This window comes from Sapajus apella, unplaced genomic scaffold, assembly GCF_009761245.1.
Source record: "Sapajus apella isolate SASKATOON/1434 unplaced genomic scaffold, GSC_monkey_1.0 scaffold66, whole genome shotgun sequence".
Taxonomy (NCBI): domain Eukaryota; kingdom Metazoa; phylum Chordata; class Mammalia; order Primates; family Cebidae; genus Sapajus; species Sapajus apella.
Window position 1 is genome coordinate 5,999,090 of NW_022437006.1, and position 18,383 is coordinate 6,017,472.

Below are 18,383 nucleotides of genomic sequence, written 5' to 3' on the forward strand. Positions count from 1 at the left end.
ATGCTTTTGAACTAGAAATTCTACATTTAGGAATTCAGCCAAATACAATTTTACATGTGTGTGCATGCGCATGCACGCATGCATGTGTGTGTACATATACATATAATGTTTAACACAGTATTATTTAAAATAATAAAAATTGTCCAGACGCAGTGGCTCACGCCTGTAATCCCAGCACTTTGGGAGACTGAGGTGGCAGATCACAAGGTCAGGAGTTCAAGACCAGCCTGACCAACATGGTGAAACCTTGTTTCTACTAAAAATACAAAAAATATATTGACCAGCCATGGTGGTGCATGCCTATAATCCCAGCTACTCAAGAGGCTGAGGCAGGAGAATCGCTTGAACCCGGAAGGTAGAGGTTGCAGTGAGCCAAGATCATGCCATTGCATTCCAGCCTGAACAACAGAGTCAGTCTCAAAAATAATAATAATTTAGAGGCAACTAAAATGTCTGACAACAATAAGGAATTGGTTAAATTTATAAGTAAATCATTAAAAATAATTTTTGACCTACATTATTAACATGCAAAAAATTTCACATACTAATCACAATAAAAGTACCTTCACTGGAAAAAAGTGAGTTTAAAATGTTATATAAACTCATTGCATTGGAACATGTGCATTTCACTGTATTTAATCTTACCTAAAAGAAAGAACAAAAGAACAGATGTTGAACTCTAGTTTATAATATGTATGTTAAAGTATTTACGGCTTAAGTTAGTAATGCCTGCAACTTTAAAATGCTTCAAAAGATAAGGTGGATGGACAGAAAGATGGATAGATGGAAAAATATGTATTAGAAGAAATATAACAAAATTTTTAATTGTAAAGAAGCAGTGCTATATAGTAGTACTAGCCCACTTTGGTTATGTGGGTTTCTAAAATTATATATTGACCCAACTTTTCTCACAAGTCTATAAAAATTTAAGTTATAGAAGTGTAGTGAAGAGAAGGAGAAGGAATAACTGATAGACTGGACCAAAATGTTGAGAGAGCTGGTCTCTGGGAGTACTTCCTCTTTTTCACTTTCCTGTTTTCTGTATGTTTACCTGACAAGTGTATATAACTTTTATCACTACAGAAATGAAGATATGGCAGAAACAACTTGTTGCTTTTTAATATCCTGTCACCTCTTTTTCCTTGATAAAAGAACCCCAGTGTTTTAGATGGGTACATTACCGGCCAACTAGCAGAAATGTTAAATGGCCTCTTGTTCATTTCAGTGAGGACATGTGACTAGGTTCTGGCTGAGGTGTAAGTGGAAATGTATAATACTTCTAGAAGCAAGCACCCTTTTAAAAGAATGGAAGTAACACATGGCTGAATAGAAGAGAAGGAGCCTAGGTCTGACAATGTGGAATGGCTTCCCCAGTCCTGAACAACCCACTTCTAGAATTCTTTTACATGGGAGAGAAATTACATGCATCCTGATTTAAGCTGTTATTTTCCAGATCTTTATTCCCACAGCTAAATGTGTTCCTAACCCATATAAAAAGATTCATTTTTTAAAACTCAAAAAGCATCAAGTCTTCTTATAATCTGAATTACTTAATATTTAGTTTCAATGGCTGCAAGTAGACAATAAAATGAAAATAGAAAAGGAGCAATATTTGAAAATAAGACTAAGCTTAAAGAAAAGGATAAAATTTGAAGGTAAGCCTAAAATCAAATAAATGTATATGCACTGGGTACAAAATGGAAGAGGCTGTGCATAGCTGTAATTAGTCACCAGCTATTTGCCCTATATTAACCAGTAACCTTACACTTCAAATCAGAGTTTGGAGAAAAAAGAACATTGATCGGTGGGGTGCAAGATGAGACAGGGAGAGACCAGGACTGATTGAGATTTCTTAGCCACTGGGGTGAGGCTGGGGCACAACAGGCCAGGCTGCATGGGGAAAAGACCCAAGAGGCTTAAAAAAGAAAGAAAAGAGCAAGAAAGAGACAAACACTTCACCACCTTTACAGTTTTGCCCAAGGCTCTCTTTTTTCACTAAATCCCATCACAACTTCTCTTACAAAGAATATCAAATTATTTACTCAAAATCTCATTATATAACCGGGCACAGTGGCTCATTCCTGTAATCCAAGCACTTTGGGAGGCCGAAATGGGTGGATCATGAGATCAAGAGATTGAGACCATCCTGGCCAACATGGTAAAACCCTGTCTTTACTGAAAATACAAAAAATAGCCAAGCGTGATGCATGCACCTGTAGTCTCAGCTACTTGGGAGGTTGAGGCAGGAGAATCACTTGAACCCAGGAGGTGGAGGTTGCAGTGAGCCAAGATTGCGCCACTGCACTCCAGCCTGGTGACAGAGCAAGACTCATCTCAAAAAAAAACCAAAAAAGCAACGACTAAAAATGGAAGAAAAGGGGTACTTTGTAAAGAAACTCTTATATATGGTTTGGCTCTGTCCCCACCCTAATCTCAAATTGTAATACCCACCTGTCAAGAGAGGGACCTGCTAGCAGTTTCCCCCATGCTGTTCTCATGATAGTGAGGGAGTTCTCACAAGATCTGATGGTTTTAAAAGTGGCAGTTTCCCTTGCACTCGTGCTCTCTCTCTTTCTTTCTCTCTCTCTCTCCTGTCACCTTATGAGACAGGTCTTGCTTCCCACTCACCTTCTACCATGATTGTAAGTTTCCTGAAGTCTTCCCAGCCATGTAGAGCTGTGAGTTAATGAAGCCTTTTGTTTTTCTGTTTTTACAAATTATCTAGTCTCAGAGAACTCTTTAAAACACTCTTCAAAAAGAAGTTTTCACTAAGATTTTTTCTTTAGCATTAAAAAAATAAAAATTAAATTAAAAGGAGTTTCCAACAGTTAAAAGGATTTTCAGCTTCAACAATAAAATATCTTATAATCTGACTTAGAGAGGAAATGCCAATTAAAAACTACCTTTCGAAGGGGTGACTAAGAGACTCATTTAATCCTTTCCCTTACTATATAAAATGGCAGACAAATAATTTTGAAGTTCCAAACGAGTTTATTACTCCAATGTGAAGTCACACAGTGCCTTAAGGGAAGTACATGGCTAGAAATCAGGCCCGGGTATCAAACAGACCCAGTTTTGCTACTAAATTTTCTTAGGTGCTATCCATATTAATATTTCCCAGGAATGGGACAAAGAGGAAAAAAGCAGGGATCATACTGTTGGAATATCATACTGCAAACTACCCCAATTTCCCTCACTTTTTTTTTCCATTCTGACCCAGAAATACAGTGGGCCTTCACCATTCTGCAACCCAGCCAGCTGTGTTTTCCCCTACAGGCTTGAACCCAGGCAGAAGCCTTGAGGATACCCAGGCTCTGATAAAAGTGTTTAGGTTGTAGCCCAAAACAATAAAGGAAACTAGCCCGGACTCTGAGCCAAATTCCTAACACCCTCGTATAAACTCATGGCCTGAGCCTCATTGTGAACACGCCTACGTAGAACATCCTTTGTCTCACTGTCCTTTCTTTGCAAGCACCCCCTCTACCTAAATGTCCTCAATAAATTGATCTCCCTAAAGTTTAGTGCTTCTTTGGAATCCCAACCAGCTGTATCTGAGGACAGTTGGAGGCAATCCCTTGTGGAAATTTCCTGCCTCTGCTTTTGAGGTGACTCCAGCCACAGTTTCAGCAAGACAAGACACCTAGATCCAGCTGATGAGACACCAGCCAATGATAGGAACAGGTGAAAAATACTAGCATTAGGACCCGGGGAAGCATGAAATAAAGCCCAACAAAGAAGCCACATGAGGAGTCTTAATGTGGGAAAAGAACACTGATTGGGCTGTGAGTAAAACCATGAGGTAAGGGCTTGACTATATTTAACTTTGACAGACAAGTGGATCTGTAAGGTTAAACACATGGTGTTTACAATGCTGACTGGTGTGTTAACTTGGAAGAGCGGTTTAGAAAAACCTGTTCATCGCTTGTCTGCTGACCGTTAGAAATAAAGCATTAAAAGTGATGTTACGCTTCTATTTAATCTGCATGGTATCAGGTTTTGTATCATTTGGGTGCAGAAGTTCTAACCTTTAATTAAAGAATCTACTGGAAGCCTGGCACAGTGGTGAACACCTGTAGTCCCAGCTATTCAAGAGGCTAACGCAGGAGGATTGCTTGAGCCCACGAGTTTGAGACCAGACTGGGAAACAAGAACCCATCTCTACAAAAGAGAGTAAGAGAGTGTGTAAATCTACTCTAAATATGGGGGAAAGGACTTCATCATCATGAGTTTAGAAAACATTAAGGAAAAGTAAACACTTCACAAAAAGACTTCTCAGGGGCTTTATTGTGCTAATATGCACTGTGATGACCAAGAGAAAGAAGCACGCAGTGTGTCCCCAGTCTATCAGGGGACCATCTCAGTAGAAAGGGGTGTCACAGATCAAACCTTGTGAAACACTTGTTCAGTGTGTGAGGGGGAGAAAGCACAAACTTTCTTCGGGGTGTAGAAAATCATCATCTTCATCATCATCATTAAATTTTTTAAGAAACACACTATTTTATAGAATGAAATGCTGCCTAATATGAGAAAAAAAATTAATAATAATTAAATTTTTAGGGAACATGTATTCTATTTTATGGAATGAAATGTTGCCCAATTCAACAAAAAATGAAACAATAGTAATGAAATTTGTATAAGTACCTGAAGATGCCCATGCTTTGCAAACACCTATGCCCTAGGCCGTTTTAGAAGAAAAAGTACAAAGCTCATGTCCTTAACAGAAAACTGAAGCCAGGCCTTGTTTGGGGTAAATTCTTGGCTAAAGAGGTAGGAAGATCCTAAATTTAATAATATATTCTGTTTATATTCAATGAGTGAATGATAAAAACTTCTAAAAGTCAAACATCAGAAACGTTTTATCAAAAAGCCAATCTCTATTTATATTGCTTTATTTTTATAGCACTTATCCACTTACATATTATGTATTTATTTATTTATCTTTTTATTGCCTGTTTTCTCACTAGAGTGTTAGCCCAACGAGGCCAGAGATTTTGTTTGCTCGCCTCTGTATCCTGAGTGCCTGGAACCATGCCACTCTGTCACCAAGCAGGGCCCTCAATAAGTGCCTGATGGTTAAATACTCAAAATAACACATACTGGTTTCTCAGCCCTCTGCTAGAGAAGTTTTTCCTTTAAATACCTCATATGTCCAAGCATCTAAAATCCCTACCCTCATTCCCAGTTAGATAAGAGTGAAGAAAAGGAGGTCTGTCCATAGTCAAGCTCTCTAGATTTGCCAGGGTTATGGTGAAGGTTAGATCGTTTATTTTTGAGGGGATTGGAAGTGCTGACTTCCAATGACAACAATATCCTTTCCTTTGGGGGCAGTAAGAAGTGAGATTATTGTTTTCTTTCATAGAGCCATTAAAAAGGTCACTGGGCCTGGAACAATGGCTCACGCCTATAATCCCAGCACTTTGGGAGGCCAAAGTGGGAAGATCACTTGAGGTCAGGAGCTCAAGACCAGCCTAGCCAACATGGTGAAACTGGTCTCTACTAAATATACAAAAATTAGCTGAGTGTGGCATTACATGCCTATAATCCTTGCTACTCAGGAGGCTGAGGCAGGAGAATCACTTGAATCTGGGAGGAGGAGGTTGCAGTGAGCCAAGATTGTGCCACTGCACTCCAGCCTGGGTGACAGAGCAAGACTCAGTCTCAAAAATAAATAAATAAATAAATAATTAACTTTAAAAATTTTAAAAATGAGATAATTAACTCTTTAAAGGTCATAATGGTGGGGGCCCTAATCCAATAGGACTGGTGACTATAAGAAGAAGAGACACCATATCTCTCCTCTCTACTCTCCCTTCTCCTCTTCTCCCCTCTCCTCCCCTCTCCTAGCTTCCACCTCCTCTCTCTCCCTCTCTCTCTCTCTCTCCCTCTCTGCTCAAGCATAGAGAAAAGGCCACATGAAGACACAATGAGAAGGGGCTGTTTACAAGCCAGGAAGAGAGGAGTCACCAAAAATTGAACTTCCCAACACTGAGTGGTGACATGGCAAATGGCTGAAAGTTTCAGCTGGTTAGGCAGGACTATTCAAAGAACTATATATCTCAGCACCAACTGGAACGATCCAAAGCTTCTGTACAGAGAAACTTCTAATAGATTGATATTTTGAAAGGGCATGTACCAGAGACAGAATGAAGAGCAAGTGAGTAGCATCGATAAGATTACAACAGGAAAGTTAAATAGCACCGTGAGCTAAAGCTTAGGAGAAAATGCTAAGACAACACGAAGGTTAACCATGCTCAATAAATCAATGAAAATGGAAGAAATGAGCCCACTTCCTGAGAAAAACTGTGTAATAATAATATATGAATAAGAAAAAAAGAGTCCTTAACAGCCGCTGTCTTCACCAAAAAGAAAGACATTCAGATTAGGAAAAGAACAAATATGGTTAAGAGGAAATTGAACAGCTAAGTAAATTACAATATTTCCATCTTTAACATATGAGGCAGCCACTAAAAATTATGTTTCTAAAGACTTTTTAATAGCATGGAAAAATGGCATGGCATAAGATTAAGTGGGGGGGAAGCAGGATACAAAATTGAATCACAAATGATCTTGATTTATGATAAAATAAATCAGAGAGAAAGTACCAGATGACTATCTACCAACCTGCTTGTCTCTCATTGGTAAGATTATGGGTATTTTTTGCCTCGATGTTAGATTTTTATGAACTTTCAGGCAATGAACATTTGTTACTTTTATAATCAGAAAATAGAAGTAGAAAATTAAAATCAAAAATAGGAGCTCAAGGTACTTGAAGCTATTGTTAAGCAGCTTTACACCAGTATTAAATGAGGCCAAGAGTCCAGACCTAGGAGCTGACAATGAGGAAATCAGTAACGGTAACACCTAAGGACTCATTAAGTCAGAGGCCAGAATAGTCTCGCTTTCAAAATAACAGGAATCTTAAACCCTTGGGCGCTATATCTCAGAAAAACTCTTGATTTGATAGCTTTGAGAACCTAGAAAAGGTGTTAGAAAAGGAGCAGGCTTAGCTTTATTCTGCCCATCATTCCCCAAAATGTGAGCTCTGTTGCTTGTGATGATGACCAACACCTACTAGAAACAAGATGCAGAGGCCCTCATAGCCACCAGCACTGTGTTTCCTGGGGCCCAACGCAGTCTACTTGTAATTCATAGCATTTGGGAGTCAGGGCCTAGGTTCTCTGTTTTTCCTGGAGCCAACTTTTCCTCCCAAATGTCTTCCCTCCCTGTCCTCACTGCACTCTGCAGCCGCCCTCTGCTGGTCATTTACAGTCTTGACGACGGTCTAGTCGGTCCCTGCCCCTTGTAGGCTCTCCTTGTTATAGCCTTCTTTGTCCATGGGCCATTGAGAGTCAGTCTTGACAACATCTGAGGATATTTTCCAGCATGTGTTTCTCATAACTAGCCCCGCAAGACACTCCATGACAGCCCATGACCAAGGGGACTGATGGCTTAAGCCATGAGAAACTCCCTTTGGGAGATTCCTAATGCCCATTAGCATAGAAAAGGTTTTTGAAAGGCCTACAATAAATATGCTTGCTTAAATTTGGCCAAACTTAATACACTTCTTTTATAAAATCTTTTTTTGAAAACATCCTATTCAATCCAATAAATTTGTAACCTGAGAGTACACTTTGTTACCCTTGGCGAACACTGCGAATGTAGCTTCCTCCCCAGGAACACATTTGGCTTAGAAATAATTTGTAGCTCCTGTGCCTTTGTCTAATATCCTGATGTTGGAATTAGGATACCAAGGCCCCTGGAGAGCATCAAGCTGCAGCTTCTGCATCAAACCACATGAGGAGTGTCCGACCTGCCCAAATGGAAGTGGACTCCACCTCACTGCAACCAACAGACTGGAGTCCTGATCCTCTCACTTTATCCCCACTGACCCTTTCCTCTGGGACTTGTTCTGCTTCTTACAGCTCTCATACTATCCACCAAAGACTACAAAGCTCAGACAACCAGCAGATACTAGCAAAGAGGCAATCAAACAACCTTTTATGCAGCCTTACTCACAACCTATCTTTTCCAGGGATTTTCTAGAAAGGACATTTATATCTTGATTGGTTTTGTGATAATTAACTCATAGCGCATGCACCACTTCTTCCTGAACACCCCCCTGACCGGAATGGAATCCTAGCTGTAGTCTGTTGCCCCCTTTTTGGTGTGTAAGCCACTCCATGAAGTACCTGTCACAGTTACTGCTTTACATGTATTTGTATGAATATATAATTAATGTCTGTCTCCCTCACTAAGACTGATGCACAATAAAAACTGTATTCCACATACTACCACATCAAACATTTTACACATTTTTCCACTTAATCCTCATAACTACCCACTTAAGAAGGGAGGTGAGGAGTTGCAGTTATTGTCCTCATTTTATAAATGAAGAAACTGGGGAATAGAGAGTAGTTAAGGAACTTGACCAAGATTACTAGCTAATGAATGGCAGACTGGAATTTGAATCCAAGCATTCTGATTCCAGAACACTTACGAGCCACTAGGCCCTATTATCTGGCCACTAGACACTAAGTTCCACGGGGGAATGGACCATATCTGATTTTGCTCACCACTGTATCTCAAGTGCCTGGCATATAAAAATTTCATTATATTTTGGGTGGTTTTGTGTTTCTTTTTTTTAAAGTGATGGGGTCTCACTCTATCACCCAGGCTGCAGTGCAATGGCATGATAATAGCTCACTGCAGCCTCAGACTCCAGGGTTCAAGTAATCCTCCCACCTCAGCCTCCTGAGTAGCTGGGACTACAGGCACAAACCATCACACCTGCATATTTTCAAATGAATAAGTGAGTGGATAGATAAATCTAATTCGAGTATAAAATTCAGAAATATGCAATATAAAAAATAAAAGTCATCCACAATCCTACCACCACTCTGCCCAGGCAAAACAATTTTCAGCAGTTTTCTGTTTCTTACAAAGCAAAGCTTCACTGGGCAGTGTCATGAAGTATGTGATCGAATCCATGAACTTTGGGGACCTCATGAGGATAAGAAATGTTCCACTCAGGACATTGCCATTACATTGGTACATTCTTCACTCACCTTACCTCTGCTGCCACCACACAAATGCTCATGTGTGGCTTAATATTAACAGATGACGAATAAACAGATGTTTATCACCAAACCCGTAAATAACATCATACACAATATCTGTGCCAAATAAAAGAACTATAGGCTCAACAAGAGTACAGTTATGGAGGCTCAAATGGAATGAGTAACAAAACTCAGAAATGAATGCTTAATAAATATTAAAACTGAAAAGGAACCCACAGTAGCAGCCGCATGCTATCTCTCCTGGCCTTTCCTAAATTTTTGGTTACCATTTCAATGAAAACAGAAAGCACTGTCATTTGGTCATTTCTGCAGATAACACAAACAGAAGGATAGATACTATCCAGATGACAAAATCAGTTTTTAAAATTATTCCCATAGGTGGAAATAATGAGTCAAAAGCAACAAGATTAAATTTAGCAGCATTTAATATAAAGTCTGGATTTAAATTCAAAAACTCAATCATATAAATTTGGAATGGGAGCCCCATTTCCTTGTTAGCTTATAAGAAAAGCCTGAGCACAGCCAAAGGATGATTAAGCAATCCACACGTAAGCAGCAGATGTAAAAGTTGGTTACCAAATTTAGATGTGTGGGAAATGTCTGTTTATTTTCTATAACTCAGTTTAACTTCCGACTTTGAGATCTAAGTCTGCCAAGAAGGCAAAAAGTATAATCTCAATCATTCTCAAAAGTTTTTCACCTCCCTGGAAAGTTTCAGGAGTCTGATACAGTAGCAAGGACCGGGGGATAGGACAGATCCTTCTCTCCCAGGATGTTTGTCTGCACAGCCTGTAAGGACCCAGGGCTCCTGCTGCTCTACGACACTCTTGGGCCATCCATATCCTCGCCAAGGCCTGAGCTGTCTCTGCTTTCCACCTCTCCACCTATGTTGCTATCAAGTAGGACTGGATCCTCATTACTCAGGAACCCACAGGCCTCTCTCTCCACCTTTCTCCCATCCTCTGGCATCCTTTTTGGCCTTAGGAAATCCTACTTGCAGTAATACTTTCCTCTTCTCTTTGGCAAATCCCCTGGACCCTTATAGAATTTCAGTAAACATTCCAAGTTCCACTATAAGTTTAAGCCTTTGGAAACAACATCCAGAAGACTGCACATTGCTTCTGCTTTCCACCTGACATACACCTCTCTGGGGCAGCAAAGGAGTGCAAGCTACCTTCCTGAATTCAGGAATGAAAAGGGATGATAAGAAAAGAAATAAATCAACATCCGAAAATATGGAGCCATAAAGGCAATGGAATACTATTTTATGATACTAAAACAACTCTATGGAGTGGTAAAATTAGAAGAACATATGTACATGAAATAATGTTAAATGAGAAAGAAGAATACATACATAAGAATGACTCCAATGTAGGAATATATATTTTTATAAGTATTAGAAGCTAATTTGAAATGACATAAATTGATTTTATGTTCATTATAATATTTTTATGTAAAACTAAGTATATAATAACTTTTGAGAGAATAAATCATACCAAAGAAATGTAAGACCAATTAAGATCTTTTTACCACTATTTAATTTTTATAAACTCAACGTGAGCTAATATAATGTTTGCTTAAGGAAAGTTAATGCAAGTTAGAGGTGTGTGGCAGAAACTGCTAGTCATCTAATAAAATATATTCTTTTCTTCCTCCACTGTAATTGAATTGCAGCAAGTAACATGGCTGCCTAAGTAGACCACATTCCCCAGTCTCCCCTGTAGCAGGTGTAATCATGTTACTAAGTTATTGCTAATGGAACCAAACTGAAAGTGACATGTGCCACTTCTGACCCCTTGGTGGGTCTGCCTTCTCCTTGCTGTCTTTTCCTACCTTTCTAGCTAGAACACATACATCCATGGCTGCTACCAGCTTCACCTAAAATGATTCCAAAGTGCTAGGGGATGGCAGAAAAGCACACCAGAAAGCACCTGAATCCCTAAATGACCAAGTGGAGGAGCACTCCCCACCAGCTTAGAATGTTCACCTCTGACTACCACAGGAAAGAGAAATAAGCTGCTATGTTCTTTGACTTACTAATTTTCAGTTTCTCTCTTATTTCTACAACTTTAGCTTACCCAGATAAGTACAGTGTGCATCACCATAAGCCTTACATTTAGCTCTATTTAGCTGATTATATAACGGTACTTTTTCAGTGATTAAAACTGTTCCATTGATACCCTAAAGAAATAGGTTCCATTTTAAAAAGAGATTATACAAAACAAAAACATAACCCAAAGGGAAAAGCTAAGATGGACCTCTTCTTCTGGGGACAGAGGGAGAGAGAGAGATGAGGGTTGAAGCAAATATTTATTTAAGTCCTATGACAAGCACTGTGCAGAACATCTCTCATATATTATGCCATTCCACTCAGAACTGGGGTTTGGCCTGGAGCAAGAGATCCGTCTTCAAATATTTGAAAAGCCATTCTAAGGGAAAAGACATTCTCTTTCTTTTTAAAATCTTTGATCATGTATAAATATATTCTCACTGTAACATACTTTCAAAATATAGAAAAACATGGAATAAACCATGGTAGTCACTGTCAAGCCTCTTTCCTCTCTCCAGCTCCCCTCCAGAGTTATCCGTGTTACCATTTCCAAGTGTATTCATCTGTAGATTTATTACTTGCAGCTTCATATAAAAACCAAGCAGTTCACACACCATGATCTGTAGGAATTGTTCCTTGAGCATCTACCCTTAAAATTAGCTAAGGTTACTTCTTTTGTACCATCATAGCACTAGCACCATTCCCTAGCCTTGTACTTAAACATGAGACACTATTTATTTAACCATCTTGCCCCTTCGACTGTATGTTCTTTGAGGACAAGAAGCCTTTTATTTATTCAAATACCTGCACAGAGACTTCATAGTAAATTCAATAAATGTCAAACTGAATGAAGTGGAATTAAAGGGAGGAAGATCTTTTTCAATGAACCCCAATTCAAAGATTAAAGAAATTGCTGTTCAAAGTAGAACCAAATGCTTTGAATTAACTATCTTTTAAGTCAGAGAGTTTTAAAGAAAAGATGTTTAGTCAAAGAGTTTCTTACATTCTAAGAGAATTTGGCTTATCCATGACCAATACCTCTTAACTCCAAAATGTAATCCCCTGTAAATCCTTGTTCCACTTAAAACACTGTGTGTTTCTGAGAACTACAAGAGAGAATCCAGCATCTGACATTTTCTTCTTTTTCAGTCAGGACTTTACTATGATCCTCCCTGGGTCTTTCTTCAAGTTTCTAAGAAGATACTAGGAAACAGACTTCTCAATAAGAAAAGAATAAAATTCCCAGACCCTATTTCCTTCAATGGCTTAACTGCAGTTCCCTCTCTTCTTCAATGTAAGAGGATGAGTATAGTTACACAATAGAATTTTTTTAAAACAATATTCTTATATATGTTTTTAAAAAAGGATGCTTTTATGTTTGCTGAATTCTTAAATGTTAATAATTTTATTTCTCTAACAAGAATGTTTCACTATAAGCTGCTCTTCCATAAAAGCCATATTTAAACTGAAGCATAGTCATTTTTCTTCCCTTATGGGTAAAGAACCAAGTTACATTTAACTTAATGGAGATTTTTCCTGTTTCCTCTACTCTTTTACTTACTTCTTCTTCTAGATCTATTGTTCCCATTAAATTTTCATAATATCCCATTAACTCAGCAAAAAGAAATTTGCATGGTATGATGTTGGAAAGAAAGCATTTCCTTTCATTATTATCATGAGACATTTTTTTTGCTAAAGAATTTTTTCTTTTTCCTGTGGACCTTTAGTTTGTTCTCTTTCAGGATTTTTATAATTATTTTACTGTTATCATTTCCCCCTTAAGGCCAAATTGAATTGCTTTGAGTTTATCTCCAACCTTTAGCATTACTTTCAAATTACTGGATATCTAATTAGAGAAGATTCTTTCATAAATTACATTTCAAAACCATACCACTGAATGGCTGAACACCTGATGTTAACTCCTCAATTTTTCCTCTCAGGTTCTTCTAAAACAGCTTTCACTGAACAGTGAACACTGTTGCTGTGTTGCAAAGATGAAAGCAAAATTCCATGTGTGAAGCCCAAATTGAAATCACAGAAGGCAGGATTCACACTGCTAATTGTTGCTTAGCAATAAAATGTGTAAAACCTGCTAATGGAACAGTGACACTAGGCACCGGAGACATTTGTATCCACCCTGGCGGTAAATCAGAGAATTAGACAGCCAACAGTAACAGCAAGAAAAGGAATTCCATCCCTTAGGAACCCCGAGAGGGTTTCTGCACTCATCCCTGCTTACTGCTCAGTTGAAAAGAAAGCCTCTTTGTCCATTAGATACTGCTATTATGACACCTGAATACTGTGAGGAAATAGATGCTCAGAGGTTCAGGTTATCCTAAAAGAATTCCTGATGAATTTGCACATGAGTAAAAAAAAAAAATAGTATTGTTTCCTTTTCCCAGTTGAAAAGATTTGCAGTAAAGGCAGAACTTCAAATACCAACTTGTATGTTTGCTAAGGGAGCAGAGTGGGGCAAGAAGCTTCTGTGATGGCCACCTCATCACAGGTGTTCTGTGGGTGGTAGTTATGCCTCCAGCATAAAGACTGTGTGTCAAGAGCCAAAACAAATGAAGAGCTCACAGGAATAAACTAATAGTGGGTCTTAACCTGAGAAATAACTCCAGCCTTTTCTGGTTGTGCTCTGCTTTGGTTTTGTTCTACCTTCATTTGCTCCTGAGAGGGTTTCCAAGATAAAATGTTCCAAGTTGTCTGACAAGGAATCAGTGTTTACCTGTTATCTGCAATTTCTCTGATTACATTTAAATCAACAGGATGGTGGGAAGGCAGGGGATGCTTAGGGATTAAGTAAGTAGAAATTCACATCATATGAAATCAACTTTGAGGAAAAAAATTATATCAAAAAAAGACAACAAATGCTTTCAGAGAGAGATAAGGATTCTCACATACTTGCCAACATTTGATATTGTTAGTCTTTTAATGCAGCTATACTGGTGAAGTATTGTGGTTTTAATTTGCATTTTTTAATGACTAGGGATACCGAAAATCTTTTTTAATGTTTAAGATGCTTTTTACCATGAGGTGACTACTGAGCAACAGATGCTGAGAAGTCAAGCCACAGTCTGCCTTTCCTTAGAATCTCTCTCAATAAACCCTTGTTGATAATAAATATGTGTCCTACTCTTTGCTAACTGCATTGGGCAACACAAATGTTTTGTACATGATCCCTTGCTTGTTAATAACATAGAAAATATAATATGCATGAGCCAGTTGCAGACTTACAAGAGATTATATAAAAGCTAGAAAGCACTTTGGGAAGCCAAGGCAGGAGGATTGCTTGAGCTCAGGAACTCAAGGCAGCCTGGGCAACATAGTAAGACCTTGACTCTATAAAAATAAACAAATAAATAAAAATAAAATAGCCAGGCATCTTACTGCATGTCTGTAGTCCAAACTACTCAGAAGGGTAAGGAGGGAGGATCAGCTGAGCCCAGAACTTCGAGGATGCAGTAAGCCATGATCACACCACTGCACTCCTGCCTGGGGGACAAAGCAAGACCCTGTCTCAAAAAACAAAACAAAACAAAACAAAAAAAAAAAAAAAAAACAGGCTATCAAGATCTGAATACTGAAACAACTTCATTTATTTTTCAGTTATCTAGCTTGCCTTTAATCACAACCTATTATTCCCTAAATTGGTGAATGAAAAAATCCAGATGCCTAGCAACCAACAGACACTTTGTAAATGCTTTTTACTGAAGTATGCCTAACACAATGTAAGGTGCACACATTTTATCAGTATTGCGCAGTACATTTTTTATACCCATGTAACCAACCACATAGATCAAGAATTAGAAATTCCCAGCACTCTTGAATGTTCTTGCAAGCAATACTGCCCCCAAAATAACCACCATTTTTACATCTACCACAACAGATTAGTTGTGCCTATTGTTGAACTTCATATAAATAAGGTCACTGAGTACTTTATTCTTTAACGTCTGGCTTCTTTCACTCAACATTATGTCTGAGAGATTCATCCATGTTGCATACAGTAGCAATTAGTATTTTTTATTGCAGTGTAGCATTCCACTGTACAAATATCCACAATGGTTTATTTATCCATTCTCCTTTGATGGACATTTGGGGTTATTTCCTGGCTTGAACTACTATAAATAAAGTTTCTATAAACATTCTTGTATATATCTTGTATATATCTTTTGGCAGACATGAGCACACATTTCTGTTAGGCATACACCCAGGAGTGGAATTGCTAAATAGGTAAATGTTTAGCTTTGGCACATACTGCCAAGTTTTCCAAGTAGTTGTGCCAAACTACTCACCTGCCAGAGATGGAGTTTCACATTCCCTACATACTTGACAAGACTTGATATTCTTAGTTTATTAATGTAGTTATATTGGTAAAGTATTGTGGTTTTAATTTACATCTTTCTAATGACTAGTGATACTGAACATCTTTTTTAACGTCTAAGACGTTTTTATTTACATTTTTTATCAGACTGAGAAAACCTTAATTATCCATATCAAAGAGAAATATCATTTCTATGTGGCTGCAGGGAAGTGAAGTTTCCCATACCTAGCATCCTCTGAAAATCGGAGAGGAAATTGACACTGGATCTGAAGAAGCGAGCAGTCTTTCTTGAGGAAAAGATCCCTTTCCTTTGGCAAGTGGTTAATGTGGTATTGGGCCTTCAGAGTGTGGGTGGAAGTTGGTGGAATGCTTATGAACACCTTTTCCTATGCTCATTGGCTATTTAAATATAGTCTGTTGTAAGCTCTAGCAGATATGTTTGAAAAGGACTGTAGTTTCAAATGATCAGGATGCAAGTCTGCTGATCTGTTGGGCATCAGGAGTCTATGTCCTGATTAGCAAAGAATGCTGGAGCCATGACTTTTGTAAAAGGAAAGCCTTAAGAATTAGCTGCATGTCACTGGAGCTATTTAAGCAAAGACTAGACAGAAAGGAAATTTGTAGAGAATTGTAAATACCAGCTGGAAGATGAGACTAAATATACTTAAACGTCTCTTTCAACACTGCTAAGTGCTACAGGGATTCAGCTATTGCCAGATCAGTGAAAACTGGAAGCCAGAGGGTGGAAATCAGGGCATGAAGCTGTTAACGGTTGAGTATCTATTGTGTGCCAAGGACAGTACTGAGCCTTTACATGCATTATTTCAATTAATTCTCACAACAATCAAACAGGGTAGATAGTATCTATATTAGTTATTCATTGCTCCATAATAATATTACCACAAATTTAGCAACTGAAAACAACATACTTTATTATTTCATGGTTTTCTGGGTCAGGAGTCTGTGGATGGCTGCATTAGGTCCTCTGCTAGGCTGCAATCAAGGTGCAGGCCAGAACCGGACTCTCATCTGAGGCTCAACTGGGGAAGTATCAGCTTTCAAGCACATGACTGTTGGCAGCATTCAGTTCCTTGCAGGCTGCCAGACTGAAGGCCTCAGTCTCTTTCTGACTTTTGGCTACTTTCAGTTCCTGCCACATGACCCTCTCCATGAGGCAGCTTATAACCTGGCAGCTTGCTTCTTCAAAACATAAGAAAGAGGGTTTCCTATCAAAACAGAAGTTACAATCATATGCAACACAATCATGTAAATTTAATCATGTATATTTTGTTACCCTTGCCATATTCTGTTGTTTAAGAGCAAGTAGCAGGTCCTGTCCATGTTCAAAGGGAGGGAAAGACACATCAGAGCAGGGATCATGGGAGCCACCTTAATGTATTAGTCCATTTTCACACCATGAAGAACTCCCTGAAACTGGGTATTGTATAAACAAAACAGGTTTAATTGACTTACAGTTCCACATGTCTTGGGAGACCTCAGGAACCTTACAATGGTGATGGAAGGTGAAGGGGAAGTAAGGGACATATTACAGGGTGACAGGAAGGGCAGGGGGAACTGCCAAACACTTTTAAAGCATCAGCTCTCATGAGAACTCACTCACTATCACCAGAACAGCATGGAGGAAATACTGCCCTCATGATCCAATGACCTCCCACCAGGCCCTTCCTTCAGCATCAAATCCCTCCCTCAAGACGTGAGGATTACAATTTGAGATGAGATTTCGGGTGGAGACACAGAGCCATACCATATCAACTACTATTATCCTTACTTCACAGGTGAAAAATGAACTAAGAAAGGTAAAATAAGTTGCCAAGTACAAGTGTATCTAAATCCAGGGTTTACTTTCTTAACCACTATAGTACCAAGGAAAAGGTTCAAAGAGGAGGTAAAATGACAGCTGGAATGGCTTATTCTGAATAAGTTTAGGGAATGGGTTGGCAGGACCAACATACGCAAGGAGCAGGAAAGAATGGGTATTTGTAGGAGAGTGAGGAAATTGGTCCAATCAAAATACAAAGTTTATTTGTATTTTGAGGAACAAAGGCTGGATAGATAGAGTAGCACTAAACTCCTAGAAAGTCAAGTGGAGATGCATCAATCTTACACAGTATTCAATAGGGAACACATGTCAGCTTTTAAGCAGAAGTTTTTAAAGTATTAAGATGAATCAACTGTCACAGCCTCATGCTAATCAATATATTTGAAACTTCTTAGAAAAATAAATCTTGATGTTAACCAAAGTAGATATCCATCTCTACTTAGCAATGCCTTTTAAAACATGGCTGTAAATAATTTAAACAAAAAGATATTGACTACTAAGTTTAGAATGTTTCTCACAGGAGCATCTTTGGTGAGATCTAAATGGAAGAAACACTTTGCAATAGAAAAAGCAACTTTTTTTGGAGGGCTTCCTTGTCCTACTCAAGTCATGAGTCCTAGAACCCATGCTATTCTTGGTCACTCCTGTCAATGGTGAGCTGTGAGACAGGACACTGCGAAAATCAATTACTCCCTAATCAAGGGATCACGTGACCCTTCCACCCAAAGGACCACCAGCCTGACTTAGGCCAGTCTGACCTACTAGTGGTCTTATGGAATGGAATGGAGGGGGGGAAAAGCTGTATAAAAGAATCAATGGAAATTATAAAATCAAGTGTTTCCTCTATTCAACATGTAGTTGCTCGCTTTCCCTCCTTCCAAATAAACAAAATCACCTTAATGTTTGGTATAACGACATGAGATAACTGGCTGGCTCTCCACTAACAATTCAGAGTGTGGGTTTATAGTCAGGCTGCCTGTGCTGAAATCCCTTCTTGGCTTGCAAATTGTGTGACCACAAAAACAGGTTACTTTTCTTACTTAAACTGCAGTTTCCTCATATATAAAATGCGAGTAAACATATCCTTTA